Below are 22166 nucleotides of genomic sequence, written 5' to 3'. Positions count from 1 at the left end.
AAGAGTAATGTTTTTACACGATAAGGACCCGGACCAGATTAAACAAACGAAATGAACCTACAAACCTAGTATTTTCACTGTAGCAAGATATGATAGAAATACATATACATACTGTAATAATGTTTGTTCGTACGGAGGCAGACGCAGTATGGTAGTGAGGGAATGTAGCTCCCGTTTATTAGCACAGTGGTCAATTTGGCTTTTCAGCCCGTTTCAAAGTTCAGCGACTTTCCAGTCGTCTCTCTCTCTCGGAACCTGCTCCTTCGTTCCCAGCCCACCTCCTGAAAAAGCAGAGGCACACACATCTTAAGCATCTAGTCAACGAGGCTTCATTTGCAACAGGTGTGCAACGGAGCCTCGCCGACATAACCCTGGCCACGGTCCTGTAGCTCCCTCTACAGGCCGAACGCTGCATGTCCCCCCACACATACATAGTGTAATGCTTATTTGATTTCCTCCACTTGCTTTTGAATGGAGTGTTGATCTGAATGACCCTATGAGATGAGATGAGTTGCATTGGACTGCCCTCTAGTGGACGGACAGTATCACTCCATCGAAGACACATTCTTAAAAATTTGACTCGAACACACTCATTCTCAGGATGAAAATAGAGATTGTGTGTGTGCAGTCAGGAGAAGGAGAGGGACAATCTCCTGGAATTATATTATATAATTATAATTCTATAATAATGATAATTATGATGTATTATCTTAATATATTATAATACATAATATTCTCGTAAATCTCCTGATGTCTTTATCTTCCCCCTGCAGTCCTTCCTGTTGCCGTCCTGCGAGGCGTCAACCTCGGGCCTCTGTAGCAGCCATCTCTATCCCTTTAACAACCATGTGCACCCTTCAGCTACACAGTCACATCTCCATACACGCTGATGATGTCATCTCACCTTTCCTCCTTTCATCAACAGGTGACGCCAGTGTGAAGGAAAAATCGAAAACTCCCTGGTAACACAAAGCCAGACTACAACATAAGGTGACAGATTGGAATTTTGAAGGCCACAAACCGACACTGATATTGGGGGATTGTAACCTGAACAGAATTCCTCCTTTCACCAACCCCAACATATAAATTGACAGTTACCCTGGGGCCTGCTTCTACCATTTCACCAATGTTTTGGAAAAGGGTGGACTGTGTGTGCCGCTGCCAAAAAATGGACACTAGAGGGAAGTCAAGAAGAATTTGTTGGAGCGCTATTGAACCATCAGGGTGTGAATGCTTTAGGAGAAGAAGTGCTACGTGGGCAAAAGTGCAAAGTAAGGTGTTGATTTTAAAATCATAGCAGGCCTGCCTATATAAATAGATAATAACAATTACAAGATAAAAAGAAAATGCTGGGGCCATGTAATAAATTAGTAATAAGAATAATGATAAGACAATTATAGATGACAGGACGTATAACCCCCATAATAATGTGGCCATGTGTAAGTGCTTCAGTTTTCTTCAGTGGCCTTCCCAGTCACTGGATCTGAATCCAATAGAACACCTTTGGGAAGTGGTAGAACGGGAGATTCACAGCTTGAAAGTGCACCTGAAAAATCTATAGGTATTGCGTGATGCAATCATGTCATCATGGACCAGAATCTCAAAGGAATGTTTCAAACATCTTGTGGAATCAATGCCACGAAGAATTGAGGCTGTTTTAAGAGCAAAGGGAGGCCCTACCCAGTATTAATATAGTGTTCCTAATGAAGAGCCCAGTGAGTGTATATGTGTTTGTTAATGGCGGCAGCTAATGGGGATCGATCCTAAAGATAGTGAGAAAGAAAGGAAGACAGGAGTGCTGGATCAGAGACCTTGAGTGGATGAGTGCTGAGACCTGTCCTGCTCAACACCTTCAGACAGGCCATGAGTGAATGACAACTACTACATAGTAGTAAATGATGCATCTGCATGTAGAAGATTATTTTCAAATACATCAAAGTAATTCTTCACATTGAGAGAGTCTGTCGAGGGAGAACCCTTCAACTTTAACAATAGATATTAATATGATTTATTTAAACTGTTGGGCCCCTTCATTGATCGCAGATCTGAAATGATGATATGCTGCCCTCTTGTAGACAGACAAGATTACTTGAAGTACACATATTTTAGTGTATGTGAAACCAACCTATTCACTTCCTAAAAGGCTGCAGTCACAGTGCAGATCAGCATTACCACACACAGACAGACTTCTATGAGAAACTCCTACCCTAACCCTCACCCTATGACTGAAAGGAGAGATGGAATTGAGATGGTTAACAGGTGTGCTTCTCCTAGGACTATTGACTACCCCAAATGTGTAGGACGTGGCATAAAATGATCTTTACCTGTGTATTGTTGCATCATACAACATCTGTAGCTATATGTCGCTATTTCTTTGTTAGGTCATCTCTGTGATGTATGGCAAGGCAATGTGTGGATGTGAAACCATATCATTGATTATTGTTTCTCTTTCTCAGTTTCACTCTTTCTAAATCAATAAACCTGAAGTCAGACTGACATTCTGTCTCCAGACTCTTGGGAGGTGTTTAGAGGTGTTCAGCTATGTATGAGGACAGAGCAGGTGTCTAAGTATTAACAGATGTTTGTTTCTTTGTCGCCACAGCCTACCTGAGTATTGCTGCTGACCATGTCCATCCCTTTATGACCACAGTGTACCCATCTTCTGATGGCTACTTCCAGCAGGATGTGGTGGAACGGGGGATTCACATCATGGAGATGCAGCCTACAAATCTGCAGCAACTGCGTGATGCCATCATGTCAATATGGACCAAAGTCTCTGAGGAATGTTTTCCAGCACCTTGGTGAATCTATGCCACAAAGAATGAAGGCAGTTCTGAAGGCAAAAGGGGGTCCAACCCGGTACTAGCAAGGTGTACCTAATAAAGTGGCCGGTGAGTGTATGTGTGTGCTCTACAAACATTCTAAACCATAACTCGTCTTACTGAATGAATACTTTATTCAGGTTTGGCCATTCAAAATAAATCTGGCTTCAGCCCCGCAGCCACGCTGGTGACTTGGTTTTTTACCTTTTGAATTCTCCTGACTGTTAATACACAGTTCATTTCAGCAAATTACCATTGCCCAGCTGTGGATAGACATCTGAGGAAGGAACATAAAGGGAGAGGTCCTGCTCAATGTAAATCAATCAACCAACCTATCAATGAATCTACAATCTAAACTGTTGAATCTATCAAAACAGTTTTCCGTTAGCCCACCTTTGCATTGTGTTCGCTGTCTACTCTGCCAAGTGTGGCTGTTGGGTATTGAACTCGGGTCTGTTTACCCTTGGAAAAGACGGGAAAACTAGATAGATACAGAGGTAAGAAAGTGAACCAGATGAACAAAAAAGAAACACTAGAATTGTAACTCAAAATGATCAAAAAATCTCAAGTAAGTTTGATGGCACTTCTCTCCTGTTCACTAATTACCTTTTCACTGTGACTAAAGCTTTGTTCCCTTGTTTTCTCCACTCCCGTTATTACTTTCACCTGATCCTCCCCTTCACAGTATATTAAACAAAATGTCTCATTTCTATTTTTGGCATCTGTCCATTATTCTTCATCAGTCTGGGGAATCTCTTACTTTTCATCATACAATATTTTGGTTGTTTTCTGGGTCTTTTAAAGCCATAATTATCATTATCAAAGCAATCATTATTGTATGTTTTTCTTATTTTGGTTCAAGACTATGCATCTGTAACCTTTGATAAGCCTTCATCACTTTGTTACAGTACTTGGTTTTGTAATGGCAAAAAATATTTGTACTATTTTGTTTTAGTTTTATATTAAATGTATTGACCTTTCTGTGACCCAATGTACTTTGTTATTTTTAATTATGTGACTGAGGAAGAACCAAAACCGACTGCTCCTTCTCTTGTATCAAAGATGTTGTGACCTTGGAACACTCCTAACTGCAGGCTGAGGTTTGAGATAGTGGCTCACAACGCCTACGCTTCTTTCCCAGCTTCTTGGTCAGCAAACAGGTGCAAGATATGTTTACCCCTAGACCTATGACGTATGAGCATTGGAGTTAAGGATGGTCTTCTCCTCAGCCACAGCATCAGTATCTGAATCCACACTGTTGGTGAAGGAATGCTGATCCAGCTGACCAACGTTGTATAATACTTTCTATATGCATTAAAACTCTCAACTGAGACCAAACATCGTTTGTTGTTGTTCACTGAAAGATTTCCATAACAATCTGAGGTTACTTTTGATTGACGTTGGCATGAAATATAATGTGGGAAACATTGATTTCCGTTGATGGCAGTGAATGACAATGTCGGCCAGCGATGGCTGTAGCAAAGTAAAGAAGGCTTATTATAGGTTGCAGTCACTCCTGGCCCACACCACGACTAGACTATTTCCATTATTAGACCAAGATGAACGAAAGTTCATCCAAATGTTGTCATTCTCTTTAATAGCTGCCTTATACTCCACAGACAGTTTTTCCTCTCCATGTTTTTGTTTTCTTTCGCTAGTATCTTCTTCATCTGCCCATGTTTCATCAGTGTGGAGATCCGCTTTCTTCTCCTCATCCCCCTTTTGATATTTTTTCAGGTCACCTGTTTGGACACTTTCACTGTCATGACTATGATGCTGGCTGGAAATCGAGTGCAGATGCTTCAAGAAAATGGAAAAACAGACAAAGTGGTACTGTTGAACAAAAAAACAACTATTTTATCAGAAAAAAGTCTGATCATATTTATACACCTCTTCGCAACAATGTTACTGTGCTAACTGCTAAACTCTGACCTTCTAGAATATCACAGAGCTGGCTTGGATTCGAAGAAGTTTATTTTTCCAGAAGGTACTTTGTTTATGGTGTCAGGTGCATAAAGGCATTTTTTTTTTTTATTCCTCTGGGAACCTTGTCATTTTTCGCCTCAAACAGCGGAGCTCCACCCAACCCACACCCTTGTGCCGCCAGTCAGCGAAAACATTTTTTTTAGATTAGATTCAACTTGTCATTGTGCAGAGTACAAGTACAGAGACAACGAAATGCAGTTAGCGTCTAACCAGAAGTGCAAAATAGCAGAAAGTGCAATGAACAGTATATACAGGTAGTGCAATATATGAGCAGTAAGTAGTGCAGTATAACATAAGTAGTGCAGTGTAAGCAGTATATGAGTAAGCAGTAGCATTATAAGCAGAATAAATAAGTTACAGTATGAACAGTGTAGCAGCATATGAGCTGTATAGGTAATGCAGTATATATGTATTAACAGTAACATAAGGTAGATAGCAGAATAAATATAAATATGGAATGCCATATGAACAGTATGTACAGATATGTGCAGTGTACTAACAGTAGTATTAAGAAAATATGAACAGTATGGACATATGTACAGAAGAGCAGTGGTATTGAGTAAGAGCAGGGGAGGGGAGTAATAGTGCAATTGTCCGGGGGGGGGGGGGTGCAGGGGTTGCAGGGGTTGGTAGGTTGTCACGTAGGTGCAGTGTTCGAGTTCAGTAGGTACACTACTTTACGTTCCACAAACAGTCTACGTTCCAAGGTAAAGTCCGATCGTTTCCATTGAAATGGTTTTGGGTTCTTTGTTTTGTTAGGAATACTAGGATATTTCATTTTTATTTCGTTTTTATTCCTCTGGGAACGTTGTATTTTTTCGCATCAAACAGTGGACCTCTACCGCGTATTCTCTTTGATCGTGTGAGAGCGGGCGCTGTTTTGAATAATTCCAAAGCCGCGCTCATACATCCGCTACGTTCCAAGGTAAAGTCCGATCGTTTCCATTGAAATGGTTTTGGGTTCCTTGTTTTGTGAGGAACTCATTTTTATTCATTTTTCCTCTGGGAACCCTGTCTTTTTTCGCCTCAAACAGTGGACCTCTCCCGCGTATTCTCTTTGATCGTGTTAGAGCGGGCGCTGTTTTGAATAATTCCGAAGCCGCGCTCATGTGTCCGCTACGTTCCAAGGTAAAGTCCGATGTTTCCATTGAAATGGTTTTGGGTTCTTTGTTTTGTTAGGAACAATGGGATATTTCATTTTTATTTCGTTTTTATTCCTCTGGGAACGTTGTATTTTTTCGCATCAAACAGTGGACCTCTACCGCGTATTCTCTTTGATCGTGGCAGCGCGGGCGCTGTTTTGAATAATTCCAAAGCCGCGCTCATACATCCGCTACGTTCCAAGGTAAAGTCCGATCGTTTCCATTGAAATGGTTTTGGGTTCCTTGTTTTGTGAGGAACTCATTTTTATTCATTTTTCCTCTGGGAACCCTGTCTTTTTTCGCCTCAAACAGTGGACCTCTCCCGCGTATTCTCTTTGATCGTGTTAGAGCGGGCGCTGTTTTGAATAATTCCGAAGCCGCGCTCATGTGTCCGCTACGTTCCAAGGTAAAGTCCGATGTTTCCATTGAAATGGTTTTGGGTTCTTTGTTTTGTTAGGAACAATGGGATATTTCATTTTTATTTCGTTTTTATTCCTCTGGGAACGTTGTATTTTTTCGCATCAAACAGTGGACCTCTACCGCGTATTCTTTTTGATCGTGGCAGCGCGGGCGGTGTTTTGAATAATTCCAAAGCCGCGCTCATACATCCGCTACGTTCCAAGGTAAAGTCCGATCGTTTCCATTGAAATGGTTTTGGGTTTCTTGTTTTGTGAGGAACTCATTTTTATTCATTTTTCCTCTGGGAACCCTGTCTTTTTTCGCCTCAAACAGTGGACCTCTCCCGCGTATTTTCTTTGATCGTGTTAACACATCTCCAAATGTTACGTACAGTGGGGGAAATAATTATTTGATCCCCTGCTGATTTTGTTAGTTTGCCCGATTACAAAGAAATGAGCGGTCTATAATTTTTATGGTACTTTTATTTTAACAAATAGACACAGAATATTAAAAAAAAAAGTCCAGAAAAACATATTATATAAAGTTATAAATTAATTTGCATTTGATCGAAGGAAATAAGTATTTGATCCCCAAGCAAAACATGACTTAGTACTTGGTGGAGAAACCCTTGTTGGCAAGCACAGAAGTCAGACGTTTCTTGTAGTTGGTCACCAGTTTTGCACACATCTCAGGAGGGATTTTGGTCCACTCCTCTTTACAGATCCTCTCCAAATCCTGAAGGTTTCAAGGCTTTTGCTTGGCAACTCGAAGCTTCAGCTCCCTCCGCAAATTTTCTATAGGATTAAGGTCTGGAGACTAGCTAGGCCACTCCATGACCTTAGTGTGCTTCTTCTTGAGCCATTCCTTTGTTGTCTTGGCCGTATGTTTTGGGTCATTGTCATGCTGGAAGACCCATCCACGACCCATCCTCAGTGCTCTGGCTGAGGGAAGGAGGTTCTTGTCCAAGATCTTACGGTACATGGCCCCGTCCATTGGCCCCTCAATGCAGTGAAGTCGTCCTGTACCCTTAGCAGAGAAACAACCCCAAAGCATAATGTTTCCACTTCTGTGTTTGACAGTGGGGATGGTGTTCTTGGGATTGTAGCATTCAGCATTTCTCTCCCTCCAAACACGAAGAGTCGAATTTATGCCAAAGAGTTCAATTTTGGTCTCATCTGACCACATCACCTTCTCCCAAGCCTTCTCTGAATCATTTAAGTGTTCATTGGCAAACTTCAGATGGGTCCACTGCTTCACATGTGCCTTCTTGAGCAGGGGGACCTTGCGGGCACTGCAGGATTTCAATCCGTTACGGTGTAGTGTGTTACCAATGGTTTTCTTGGTGACTGTGGTCCCAGCTGCCTTGAGATCATTACCAAGCTCCTCCCGCGTAGTTCTGGGCTGATCCTCACCCTTCTCATGATTATCCTTACCCCACGAGGCGAGATCTTGCATGGAGCTCCAGGCCGAGGGCGATTGATGGTTATTTTGTATTTCTTCCATTTTCTAATAATTGCACCAACAGTTGTCTCCTTCTCACCAAGCTTTTTGCTGATGGTCTTGTAGCCCATTCCAGCCTTGTGCAGGTCTACAACTCTTACCCTGATGTCCTTTGAATGTTCTTTGGTCTTGCCCATGGTGGTGGAGAGGTTGGAATGGAAGAGATTGATTCTATTGACAGGTGTCTTTTATACCCATAACAAGCAGAGATTAGGAGTACTTTCTTAAAGTGACAGGAGTAATCTGTGTGCCTCATGGGCATATAACCGGTCTGTATGAGCCAGAATTCTTGCTGGTTTGTAGGGGATCAAATTCAAATCAATTTATAACTTTATATAATGTGTTTTTTCTGGACTTCTTTGTTGATATTCTGTCTCTATTTGTTAAAATAAAAGTACCATACTCATACCATAAAGTACCATCAAATAATTATTTCCCCCACTGTATAGGCCTAATATCTAGACCGTTGATGGGCACACTTGTTACTTGTCGCTTTCAGAACCCTGGACTGGGCTCGGGCTGTATATTCATATAGTTCCGTTAATTAGCCTAGCCTACTTTCCGTGATTTAATGTGACTTTTGTAGTGTGTTATAGCCTCTGCACTGATGATATTTATTTCACATTTAAAGAAATACAATTGATAAAACCTGATTAAACTTTCCTACAAGTTAACAATGTGCCGAATGCTTGTATTTTGATAAAACATGCAAGTTATTGAAGACACGTGTCTGTCTCATTTTTTTTACTTTGTTGCAGTATAGGCCACCTCAATGTAGCGTTCTGTGTCGCGCTGAAGCGTATGAAGTGTATTCAGTTATGGGGTTTACTGTACATACTTTTTCTCTGCACTGTTCCTGCTGCAGAGGATGCGTAAACGATTTTCCCATGTTGTTTTTTGGTTGTGGTCTGTGTTTATACATTTAGGCTATTAGTTGTATCCTACTTTTAAAGTCAAATCTTATGACAGATGAGATGGCACTTCAAACGATAAAATGCAGGTACATTTTGATTACTGCTGCACTACGATACCCATAGATAGACCCAATACATTGGTAACTGCACTACTTATACAGCTCATATACTGCTTATACTGTTCATACTGCATTCTATATTTATTCTGTTTATAATGTTACTGTTAATACATATATTGCTTATACTGCACTACTTATACTGCTCATATACTGCTTATACTGCTCATATACTGCTTATACTGCACTACTTATACTGCTCATATATTGCTTATACTGCTCTACCTGTATATATTGTTCACATTGCACTCCTTTTGCACTTCTGGTTAGACGCTAACTACATTTCGTTGTCTCTGTACTTGTACTCTGCACAATGACAATAAAGTTGAATCTAATCTAACACCTATTCATTGTCATGTTTTGATGGCATATTGTTCATTCTCATGTTATGATTTAGTTTGTGATTATACACACGTTTTTAGCGTGATGATAGAGACCCACTACCAGACGAGTACAAAACATACACAAGTCACATGCAAATCCCTGCACTGCAGACGACAGACAACAACTGTCTCTGTACAACTAGTCCTGGACCTCCACTAATAGACAGATACAAAGAGAGCAGCATACAGTAGCAGCAGAGCCCAGAGGCGAGGCGAGGCAAGGCAAGTTTATTTATATAGCACATTTCATACACAGAGGCAATTCAAAGTGCTTTACGTAAAATAGATAAAAAGGAAAGAGCATGAAAAAAAAATTAGAATAAAAACGCATAAAAGACATAAAAAAAGAATAAAAGTCACAGTGCATTTTAGGGTCACAGTGCAATTATTAGCGCCAATTTAGTTTCAATTTAAGGCAAAAGCGAAGCCCTTTTTTTTTTTAAGCCCATTTTTGAAAGTAGCCAGTGTTGGGGCTTATCCTAGATCTATGTGTAACATAATAACTGAGAGACCTGCAGCAGGGCAGGTCCTCATCACTGGCTGTCTGCTTTGAGCTGGTTGTCGTTGGACTCCTGGCAGCGGGACAGCAGCTTGAGTTTGATGGGCCGTATGGGCATCAGAGTGTTCTGTAGGTCCATCTCAATGGGGATCTGGTGAGAGTTGACACACAGTTAAAGTATTGTAGCGAACGGCGGGGCAGAGCAGCTTGCCTTAAGCGGGTATCGAACTCGCAACCTTCCGCTTACAAACCGGCCGCGCTAGCCACAACACCAAGAGAGTTAACTCCCTCGGCGGAGCTGCTAACGGGCCTTACACAGGGTCGTTACAGTATGAAGGAACGAGTAAAACAGATGTCAGCGTTACACTATGAATGTTACCTAATACAGTGTCACTGTTACGTTCGGGTAGCATTGCACTATAAATTCAAATAAACTCAAACTCCTGGACAACGTCTCTTGGGTCGACATACATTAAAATGGCCCTATGAAGTCTCGAGGGAGTTTTGCAGAAATACAAATAGCTTTTTTTTAAATCTCACACTTCCATCATTTAGTTACTAAATTTTAGTAGGTAGCCTATACTGAGGATGATTGGCGCCTAGTACTGAAAAATGCAATCTGGGAAATTAAATGGGGAGTACATACTCATGCAGTACGCAAGTACAGAATTGTAGTATGGGGGTTCAAACCCGGGTCTCCCATGTGGAAGACACAAACGCTACTATTAAGCCAAGAGGACATCCTCAAGGTCTGAGGGCGACACTTCAGTTTACATGTCTCAGGCAGGGCTACCTCATCACGCGAGTGTGATTCCAAAATCACCTCTGCTACATATAGAAACGCAACAAAGTCATAGGTACAAAATTATATTTACAATCATTGTATCATTATTTTGTCTCACCTCTGTCTCTTTGCAGACGGTGAAGTTGAACCTCTGTAGAATCTCCACCATCGCCAGTTTCATCAATACCAGAGCGAATCGCATCCCGATACAGTTCCGTGGGCCCAACCCGAACGGCATGTAGGTGTATGGGTCGATGCTCTCCTTGTTCTCCTTACTGAACCTACACACGGAGAGTTCAGAGGAGGAGGGGTTAAAGAACATATCAATTAAATCACAGTAATATGATGGTTATACATGGTTGAAGAAACCTGTTTGTGTTTGGTCGTCGCATTTAGGTTTGTTTTATGGTTGTTTGTGGAACACTGCTCTTATCGTTGCTGTTGTGATTGATATTGTGGTTGTGGTTAAGATGTGGCCCATTACCTCTCTGGTTTGAACTCCTCTGGGTCTTCCCACACATCGGGGTCACGGTGCAAGGTCCAGATGGGTAACATGACAACCATACCCTTGGGGATGGTGATGCCGCTGATCTCAACAGATTTCTTGGCGACTCTTTCAAGTCGATGGGGTACAACCTGAGAGACTCGTTGATCACGCTGTCTAGATAGTCCATCTGCATCAGAGCCTCGTACTGGATAGGAGCCTGAACAGGGATATTACACTCACATGAGCACTAGTGATTGGTCGTTCACGTAGCCGTAGCCCAGAACTAACTCTTTTTCGTCGCAAATCTGAAGAGCTGTTAGTTTTTTGTGTTCTTTTTTTGGGAAATGAACACAGTACTGTACTTATTCTAATCTGCATAGCCTAATTTCATGACACCCGCATACAGAACGCCATTACTTTCAATGTACGTGTGTAATAGAGACTTGCTTTTTTGTTGTACATGAATAAACAAAAAAATCGCTAAATAATGTTATCTTGATAGTTAGAAGAAAATACATTTAGATTCCACTGAACAATGTAAATGATAGATGTACACAAGGATCAATCAGAAGTCAAAATGCCACTAAACTGGGCTGCTTTTAGTGGATTGACTGCTTGGAATACTGAATGTGCTATAGTCTATTATTTCCTCTCACAGTCGACAGACTACAAGAAAACTGTCAGGTGGTTCAAATGTGAATAACTTGGTATCCATTCCATTAACTGTGGCCGGGCAGCACCGAACAGCCCAGAGAACATTACCATGGTGCTTTTGAATATTAGGTCCCTATCTGGCAAAACCTTTATTGATCTTATCTCAGAGCGAAAGCTGCACTGTAATGTTTTTATCTGAAACCTGGCTAAACATGAATGCATGTCAGTCTATTAGAAGTAGGGAAAAAATATATTTTCGCTCCATTACTTATTTAGCCATGTCGCTTAGCAGATGAGAATTTCATGATGAATATGAATATGAATAGTACACCATCAACAGCTTCCTCCTGTGATAATGATTTAGTAACCAGCTTCAACACCAAACTAAGGGCAACTATCGACTCTGTAGCACCAGTCAAACTGAAAAAGGCTGTGGCCAAATTTAAAAGAATTTGCAGAAAGTCTGAGCTGACAAAAACTGCAGGTCCACCTTGATATTCTTCGAGAGCATCTTTCTGCTTTTAATAAGGCAATAAAAAAAACGCCAAGCCGGATCATTTCTCAAAATTGATAATGAATCATAACAACTCAAACAGTGCTCTTTTCAACGATTGACAGCCTTATAAATCCCGCCCACAAGACACCTGGTGATCTGCTCTCCACCTACAAATGTGAGGAATTTGCAACATACTTCTGAGATAAGAGAAACAATATTAGGTGAGGAGGATCACTCAGGCAAGACCTGAAGATGTGTTTGATGACTTGTTACCCCACCTTCCACCACATGGAAGCACTATGAACTCTTTTGCAGTGGTCATACAGAAATGCTCAGCAAAGTGGGGGTCTGTTCATCTGCACCTAAAACTACCATGGTGAAACCCCTCCTGAAGAAAAGTAGACTCGCTAAGGACTGAAGAGTAGACTCTTCAGTCCTTAGCGATTTTAGGCCAATCTCCAACCTTCCCTTTTTAAGCAAAAAAATTATAATTCTTGAAAAAAAGGTGTTCAAACTGTTAAATAATCTCCTTCTTCCCAACTGTACCTTTGACATGTTCCAATCTGGCTTTTGTGCCGATCATAGCACTGAGATAGCACTATGTTGTTAAGTTATTAACTAGGTTCTTAATGACCTTAGAATTAATTAATTAATGCTGATGCCAAAATGCTCTTTGTCCTTGTCCTGGTCAAACTGTCTGCACACTTAAAGACACTACTTACAGTAACACTAAGCACCAGGCAAAAAAACAAGGTGTTACCATTGACTCAGATCTTAATTTTGAAACCCATATCAAGAATGTGACTAAAACATATTTGTATCACTTAAAGAAGAGTAAGTAAGTTTGCCGGAAATCTGCCATCGTGGAGAAATTCTGTCTGAAGTTGTCCAAACAACAACATCCTCCCTAATAATAATATATCCCCCCAAATGAACTTGCAGTGTTGGACATTAGCTGTTGTTTTTCTGCATGCGCACACGATTGGGAGAGGCAGCCACCAGAGAAAGGTCAGTCTACTCCCCTAGAACACCCCTGGCACTCACAACATGTTTATATGCAAACCGAATGTCAGGTAGGACACTGCATTTTAAAAAGCGTGTTTTCCGAACCAAAACAGCGTTCGTAAATGAAATATTTATTCATAAGGGATTTATTATAAGGGATCTTGTTCCCTGATCGCTACCGATTAAAGATAGTCATTACAACCGTTAGGAAGCTTTTAGAAAGCTTGAATATTACATGGACCTTTACAGAACACAGCTGTAAAGATGCAACCTTTCCTCTCCCAGGCTGACACTGAGAGACGAATGCATGCTTGTATTACTAGCAGCCTTGATTACTGTAACACTCTCTTGTCTGGTCGACCAAAGAAAGCTCTTGGCAAATGATACAAAATGCAGCAGCACGAGTCAGATGGAGAGCACATATCACACAAGTCTCTGCACTGATTACCTGTTAGTTTTATAATTTATTTTAAGATGATTGTATTAGTTTAGAAATCACTCTATGGTCATGCACACCACTGCATGTCAGACATGCTTTTAAGGTATATACCCTGTAGATCCCTCAGGTCCTCAGGTACTGGCCTTTTAAGTATTCTGAAGATTCCAACAACACCTATCTACTTCCTGTTTCAAATGAATAATACTGGGCAGAAGTCTGCACAGGGATGCTACAGACACATTAGCACACTGCAAAATACTGTCACCTATCTAACCATCTGTAGGAGTCTGCAGTGCACAGGGGTTACACACTCATCAGTACCCTCTAAAACACTGTCACTATCATATTTCCTGTTCCACATGAATAGTACTATATAGGAGTCTGCAGAGGGGTTACCTTGTTGGGAAACACAGTGTCTATCTCCTCCTGCAGCTTGGTCATGATGTGAGGGTTGGTTGCCAGATTGTAGGCCAGGAAGGACAGAGAGCTACTGGTGGTCTCATAGCCAGCAAAGATGAACATCATTGCCTGGGACAAGATCTCGTGGTCACTCAATCCTATGATGATGGAGAGAGGGGGAGAATGAGAGGGAGGAGAGGGAGAGTGGGAGAAATGGGGTGGTAGGTGTGAGAAAGGGACGAAGTAGAGTATTTCCACGGTGTGTTTGTAGGTATAGGTGTTTGAGGCAGGTACTGTATGTGTGTGTTAGATGCTAGTATACAGTGTGTGTGTGTGTGTGTGTGTGTGTGTGTGTGTGTGTGTGTGTGTGTGTGTGTGTGTGTGTGTGTGTGTGTGTGTATGTGTGTGTGTGTGTTTAAGGCAGGCACCTTTACTCTGCTCCTCTCCCTTTGAGTTGCTGTCTTTCTGCGAGTCTATCATCAGCTGCAGGAAATCTACCCGACTCTGGAAGCAGGCTTACGTCAGATCAAAATCACATGAGAACTACCAGATGCTACCAAATCTCTACAATTGTATTACACAATACTGGCTGAAGATCGTATATTTGATCAGTTATATTTACATACCTTCCTGGTGCTAGCCACGCGATTGGACTTGATCTTCTGAAAGACAGCGTAGAAGAAATCTGTGACCGAGGCAGGGAATAGGGATACCTCCATGTTTGCCATAACAGGACCCATGAAGGGGAAGAATGCTGGATGGACAGGAAATGCCACGGTTACAAACAGGAACAGGAAATACCATGATACGTGACTCCAATCCTATTCAATGCACAGCCCTGTCCAGAAACAACTCCTAGGCTCTATCCCTAGACACTTCTGTATCCAATCCACTCAGATCTCCAAGTGTCCAGCATTTAGGAACTAGAGGTTGGTTCTGGACACGGCCCATGTGTTTGTCAAATGAGTAGAGCGCAAACCATTGGCAGTGTGGTTTATGTCAGTCTAATCAATGAAATCAATAGCTTCATTTATTAAGCACAAAATGACTGAAAGCTATATGGGGGCAGTTGTACCGACTGTGAGGAACAGTGGGCTGAAGATGTCAAACTTGAGCATTTTCTTGAAGTTGGTCACAAAGGGGTCGGAGGGGTTGTGGAGGGAGTCGATGTCGACACTGAATGAAGTACTGACGACCACATCCATACTGTATGGTCCAAAGAACCTGGAACACAACCACACAATCTCTGACCACCAGAACCACAACCACAAAATTAAAGGGGGAGTTCACTGAAATGACAAATTCACCTTATCGTCTCGGAGATAAATACTCACTCCTTTAGTTCAATGGGCTCATCGTTATCAGCCGTCTTCTTCAGATTGCTGACCAAGTTACCAGAGTGCTGCTTCATGATCCTGAGCATCTGAGTTGGGAAGGATACATGGAAAAATATCATGATTGATACGTGGATTAATATGTGCAAAACATATATTAATATCATGTTTGAAACAGGAATTATTTTAATGTTTATATAGCCTGAGAATATACATCCATACAGGATACATTATGTATATAGTCAAAGAATAAGTGACTCCAAAGATGAACTATTATTCTATACTCTGTCATCTGACCACTGAACTTATCGAAGATAAGATCAAATATACTTTATTGTCCCGGATGAAAATTTGTCTTGGATTAATTAATTAAAGTTGCTGCTTCACACAACAACAAACAACAATGAATACACACTATACACATAGTACAAATCACACACACACTCTCACACACTCTCACACACACACACACACACACACACACACACACACACGCGTCAGAGTTGTTAGTCATTCATTTATTTGTGTTGTATAAAGGAATGAATGAAAGAAGGAGAGGAGAGATGGGACTGTACCTCTTTGATCCGCCCACTGGTGAAGGAGGGAGACAGGACACTGCGGATCCGTCTCCATGCATCATCCTCAGCGATAAACACGGCGTCATACAGAGGCCCGTTGAGATAGATATTCTAGAAAAATTATTATTATTATATACTGCAAGATTAACCTAATATTAATAATGCTATAATAACAATGATATTATCTATTTAAGGAGCCCTTATGTTTTTTTCCCCATACAACAACTTCAATTTAGCGTATTACCCTCCTGTTAGTGAAAAGGGAGTAGCATTCCTTGATGAGGATGGTTTTGATCATGGCTGTGTCCATGATACACAGGATGGGCTGACGGCCATCATAGATCCTACAGACCAGCAAAAACAAAGATAGTTAGATATACACTCACAGAGCACTTTATGAGGAACACTATACTAATACTGGGTAGGGCCTCCCTTTGCTCTCAAAACAGCCTCAATTCTTCATGGCATTGATTCCACAAGATGTTGGAAACATTCCTTTGAGATTCTAGTCCATGATGACATGATTGCATTACTCAATTCCTGCAGATTTTTCAGGTTCACTTTCAAGATGTGAATCTCCTGTTCTACCACATCCCAAAGGTGTTCTATTGGATTCAGATCCTGGGAAGGCCACTGAAGAACACTGAACTCATTGTCATGTTCATGAAACCAGTTTAAGATGACTTTTGCTTTGTGACATGGTGCATTATCATGCTGGCAGTAGCCATTAGAAGATGGGTCAATTGTGGCCATGAAGGGATGCACATGGTCAGCAACAATACTCAAATAGGCTGTGGCATTCAAGCGGATATATACCGTAGATAGAGACAGACAGACCCATCACAGATCCTGCACTCTTAGAAAAAAAGTGCTACCTAGAAGGGTTCTTCTTCTACTCTCCCTTTGAAGAAACCTTTTGGGTTCCATGTAGAACCCTTTTCCACAGAAGGTTATACAGTATCGTGCGAAAGTAATGGGACAGTGAAGCATTTTTTCTTCTTTTTGGAGTTGAAATGAGAACGTAGAGATTCTCATCTTTTATTTGATGTTATTTGTGTACATATTGGTTTATCATTCAGAAATTACAACATTTTTATGCATAATCCCCCTATTTCAGGCTACACTAAAGTGATGGGACAATTGGCTTGACAGGTGTGTTCGTCAGGTGTGTTCCATCACATAATTTGTGCAGTCTGCTATTGGTGTCTTGTCAACATGAGGACCAAAGAGATGTTATTGAAAGTCAGGGAAGCCATTATGATGCTGAAATATCAGAAAAAAATGAAACATAGCCAAAACCTTAAACCTACCAAAATCAACAGTTTGGAACTTCATTAAAAGGAAAGAAAGCACTGGTGAGCTAAGAAATCGCAAATGGCAAGGAAGACTTCCAGTGGATAACCAAAAAATGCTCACCATAATTTTAAAAAAAAACTAAAAAAAACTGCCCCATAGATTAGGAACACTCTCCAGGAGGTAGGCGTCAATGAGTCAGAGACTACCATCCGCAGAAGACTTCACCAGCAGAACTACAGAGGCTACACTGCAAGGTGCAAACCACTACTTAGCCACAAAAACAGGCTGGCCAGGTTACGGTTTGCTAAAAAGTACCTAAAAGAGCCTGCAGAGTTCTGGAAAAACATGTACCAGAGTGATGGCAAGTGTAAAGTGTGGAGAAAAAAAGGAACTGCCCAATATCCACAGCATCCCACATCATCTGTGAAATATGGGGGAGGGGGTGTTATGGCTTGGGCATGTATGGCTTCCACTGTAACTGGCTCACTTGTCTCCTTTGATGAAGATGAATTCAGAAGTGTTCAGAAACATCTTGTCAGTCCAAGTACAACTTAATTGCTTAATTGCTCCAAACTCATTGGACGGCATTTCACCATACAGCAGGACAATGACCCAAAACATACTGCCATAGCAACTAGGAAATTATTCAGGGCCAAAAAGTGAATCCTATAGAATCCTATAGAACATGCATTTAATTTGCTGAAGAGGAGGGCAAAACATCCTAAAAAAACAAACAACAATCGCTGCAATATAGGTCTGGCAGAGCATTACCAGAGAAGATACCCAGCGTCTGGTTGGGTCAATGGGTCACAGACTTTTGCACTTTTGCATACAAATACATGTTTAGTATTTGGGGACCAAATACTAAACATGAGTGCTTAATTTGGACATTTGCATAATGCAAAAGAAGAAAAAATGCTTGTCCCATTACTTACGCAGGGCACTGCAAATGGAACCCATAAGAGTTATTCAACCAAAGAATCCTTTTAGAACCCTTTTTTTCTTTATTTTTTTAATTACATTTTTGCCCTTTCAATGACATGGAGGGAAGACACAATCACTTCCGATTTGAATTCTGACATGTCGTGGCTCCTCTTTATTCATGCAGTTTGAGACGTGCTCATAGGCAATATAGGAGCCTCAACCAATGAGAATCCAGGATGTTGTCAAACATTGGCAACGCACAAGTTGTGTTTGGGACCATACTACAGAATACTTAAAAGCTTAAAACTTAAATCGCTCAATAACAGATTCAAATTATTAATGTGGAAGCATGAAATTGTTGCTTGGGCAGTGTACTTGCATCAAGACAGATCATTTGTCTTGGTGTATGAGACCATTTCGTCGGTTGGATCGTCTGTGTTTGTGAAAATCGCACAGTGTCCGCCTGGTTTAAGAGTGTATACTGTAGACACTGAGATATATATATATCCATCATAGTTAACAATAACCAGGATCAGTTTAGCAGACTCACCCCCACAATATGTTTCCCATATTTCTGGAAGCTCTCTGTGTCAAAATTGGTGAAACCACCCTGGGAACAAAAAAACTAAACAAAAAAATAGCCAGTTCATAAATGCTTGTCATAAACCTGAATTGTGGCTTAGTCTATGATGGCCCTTTTCCACTACAGACCGGCTCCCACTCCTCTCTTTTCGTTTTCGTTCAAAAGCTTTATTGCCCATTTTTCTGGGTAAAACAATTCATATTCAGCTCCCATGGCTTTCACCACAACAACACACATCATGGATGAGTCTACAATGTTGTTGTTTATGGGCTTAATCTCTACAAACCTTCTTATATCCCATTATCGTCCCGAGGAAAGGGATGGGTTTAGGACCAGGAATGCCTAGTTTTTTGAATATTCCATATGGCCAGTATCCATACCTGGTCGGAACAAATATAAATCAACAATCTGACTTGAAACAAAAGCAAAACGATCAAGTCATAGGTATCATTGAAACTGTTAGATAACTGTAATTATCAATACTATCATTTGTATGTATTATCACAACTAACTAACTAACAAATAATATTTTTTATTAAAACTTCTTACACTACGATCAGAGTGATGAGTAAGGCAAGGAGAGTTCATGTCTCGGTGGAGAAGTACGGAAGGTAACCCATCTTTACAGGTTCAATCGCTTCTTCTGAGTAACCCCGGACACGTCTGCTGAAGTGATTATTTTATTCCGTCATGACACCTTGTTTCAGATCATGAAACACAGGCGAAAGAGTATGTGAGAGGTGAAGTTGAAGCCATGGCTAGTGAATGATTGAAAGGGGATCCCTGCGCAGAGGGCAAAACTCAGTGATGTTATTGTCGGCCTTTATCTTAACATCCTGCTAATAGTTGCTGCCTGTTTGATCCCTATCGGGTTTTAATAGTTTGCAGACCCATTGATTCAAGAAGGACTATGGGGCAAATATTTTTGGGCAAATATTTTCTTTCGAGTAATACTGAATTTTACATATTTGAACTCCTCTAAAAATGTGTTATGTTCTTTACATGTATGCACTTGTTTTATATCATTGGCTCCTAAAAACAGAATTTCAAAATACTAGTTCAAAACAACATCACATATTACAGTAATGAAGCAACTGATTAACATGAATACAGTGCTCTTCATAAGTATTGGAAAGAGGAAGCATTTTCTGTTCTTTTAGCTCTACACTTGGATTTGAAATCAAACAATTATTATGGGGTCAAAGTAGAGATTCTCAACTTTAATTCAATGGGTTTTTAAAAAAACATTTGTAAACATACTCCCACTATTTCAGGGCTTCAAAAGTATCATATAATGTCCAAATAAAGTACTAATGTTTCGTATTAGGTCAACAATCTGCCTGAAGTCTGCGACCCCACCAGGCACTATCCACTATCCACTATCCACTATCCACTATCCACTATCCACTCATCTTTAGAAAATCATTGACATTTCCACATGGTATTGTGTCATAGAGTAGCCTCCCTACAGCAATATTATCTTGACATTGGGATCCTTTGTCCAAACCATATTTCAGGGTGTATGTTTGGTTGCAGGGGCCCAGGCTGTGCTCTCTGACTGCTCCAACTGTAGTAGACTCTGCAGTGAGGAAGAGGTCAACATGCTGCAGTACCATCAGCCAATCACACACAAGAACCAACAGATCGCCAAGACCTCTATTGCACCATGCACGCACGCACACACACACACACACACACACACACACACACACACACACACACACACACACACACACACACACAAACACTGTCTCAACAGCCCCTTCCTTCACTCTCACTCTCTCTCTCTGTAGGTGGGTCAGGCTGCGTATTCAGCCTCTAAGGGGGGTATTGTTGGGATGACTCTACCAATCGCCCGAGACCTGGCACCCATGGACATCCGTGTGGTCACCATCGCACCCAGTCAGTAAACACACACACATACATACGCACTCTTTCACACACTCCCCCCCACCCCCTTCCTCTCCATATCAGACAACCTCTCTCTCCCTCTCCTTAGGTCTGTTCTCCACTCCTCTCCTGGCGGGTTTACCTGAGAAGGTGCGTTCATTCCTAGCCCGCCAAGTGCTCTTCCCCTCGCGCCTGGGAGACCCTGCAGAGTTTGCCCACCTGGTGACATCACTGGCTGAGAACCCCATGATCAATGGAGAGGTCATCAAACTGGATGGAGCTATCCGCATGCAGCCCTGAGAGAGAGTGAGTGTGTGTGTGTGTGTGTGTGTGTGTGTGTGTGTGTGTGTGTGTGTGTGTGTGTGTGTGTGTGTGTGTGTGTGTGTGTCTGTGTGTGATCCAAGGTATACCACTGTGACAGCTCCGATGTGTGTGTTCATGTCTGGTACTCCAAGCTCTGCTGTACTGTACGCTCCATGCAGTTTTGTTTTGTTTTGTAAACTGATCCAGTAATAAACTTCTAATGAGTTTGAGTCTCTCCTCCTCTGTGTCTGTGTAAAGTGAGGTCAGTAGGAGCTAATAGGACAAATGAAACAAGAATGAGCCTTATGAGGCAAGTGTACCTTCATTTGTCCTATTAGAAGTGAATAGAACGCCTGGACACAGGAAATGCTAAATGCTAAAGCTCTCATAACATCACACCTGCATCAGTGTGTGGCTTTATGTACATGTCATCCACAACATTTGAGTGAAGGGAAAGGGACACATTTCTTTTGGAATGGAAAGGAGTCGAGGTACAGTATCTTGGTATACACACGTTTGCTCCAGTTTTGTACCCATTGACTCTGACCCTGTTTGTGTAATGGGCTGACCCATTCTGATTCAAGATGTTTGTGTAAAAAAGGTATTTATTGCATATATTGTCCACTAAAAAGCAGATGATGGTACAAGTGTAAGGGACCAAGTGCTCCAACCTCAGTCTAGCCTGAAGATCATTCCATATCTGAGGAGCACAGCAGCTAAAAAGTTCTTCTCAATTCTGTAATCACTTGTAGCACATTAAATAGTAACAAGCTGCAAGTTTGATCGCCACTAAGTCGCCATAAAAGCAATGATGTGAGGTAAAATGGGAGTTTTAAAAGAACTGCTTTATATACAGATGAAATCCAATGATAAGCCCTTCTCAACGTCAAAGAATCCCAACCCACAGACAGATACAAAAGACAATGGTGGGTACAGAAAACATGCCTACAAATGAACTGCAGAGCAGAGTGATAAATCGGGTCTAGTGGTTTAAGAATTGAGGCTGTCGTGTGATTTTAAATTGTGTCACCATAATCACGGACAGGGAGGAGCGTTGCCAAGACAATCTTCCTCCTATTATCAAAGGTGAAGCAAGACATTTCTTTACAAAACAAGTACAAGTCTAACTCGCAAACTGTTGATCACTTTTTCAACATGTATTTTAAAAGTGTATCATCTATCTAAATGCCCAGGTACTTATAATGGGGAACTTGTTCAGTTTGGGTTCTTTTC

The 22166-nt window shown here is 41.2% G+C and overlaps 1 pseudogene across 1 annotated transcript; it reads right to left on the bottom strand.

The window, feature by feature from the left end:
- Window positions 1-9795: 9795 nt before the first annotated feature.
- Window positions 9796-19360, bottom strand: LOC310824095 (cytochrome P450 3A27-like; annotated as a pseudogene). The gene is made up of 13 exons: window positions 19290-19360; window positions 19027-19120; window positions 18708-18764; window positions 16182-16281; window positions 15935-16048; window positions 15360-15448; window positions 15101-15249; window positions 14652-14779; window positions 14454-14529; window positions 14023-14183; window positions 11030-11249; window positions 10664-10826; window positions 9796-9912 (listed from the first exon to the last, which is right to left on the bottom strand). The product of its transcript is annotated as a cytochrome P450 3A27-like (transcript).
- Between the last annotated feature and the right edge of the window lie 2806 nt (window positions 19361-22166).

Source organism: Argentina silus, assembly GCF_951799395.1.
Source record: "Argentina silus genome assembly, chromosome: Y".
Lineage (NCBI taxonomy): Eukaryota > Metazoa > Chordata > Actinopteri > Argentiniformes > Argentinidae > Argentina > Argentina silus.
Note: the sequence above shows the minus strand (reverse complement) of the source record. Positions and strands in the feature narration are given on the sequence as shown.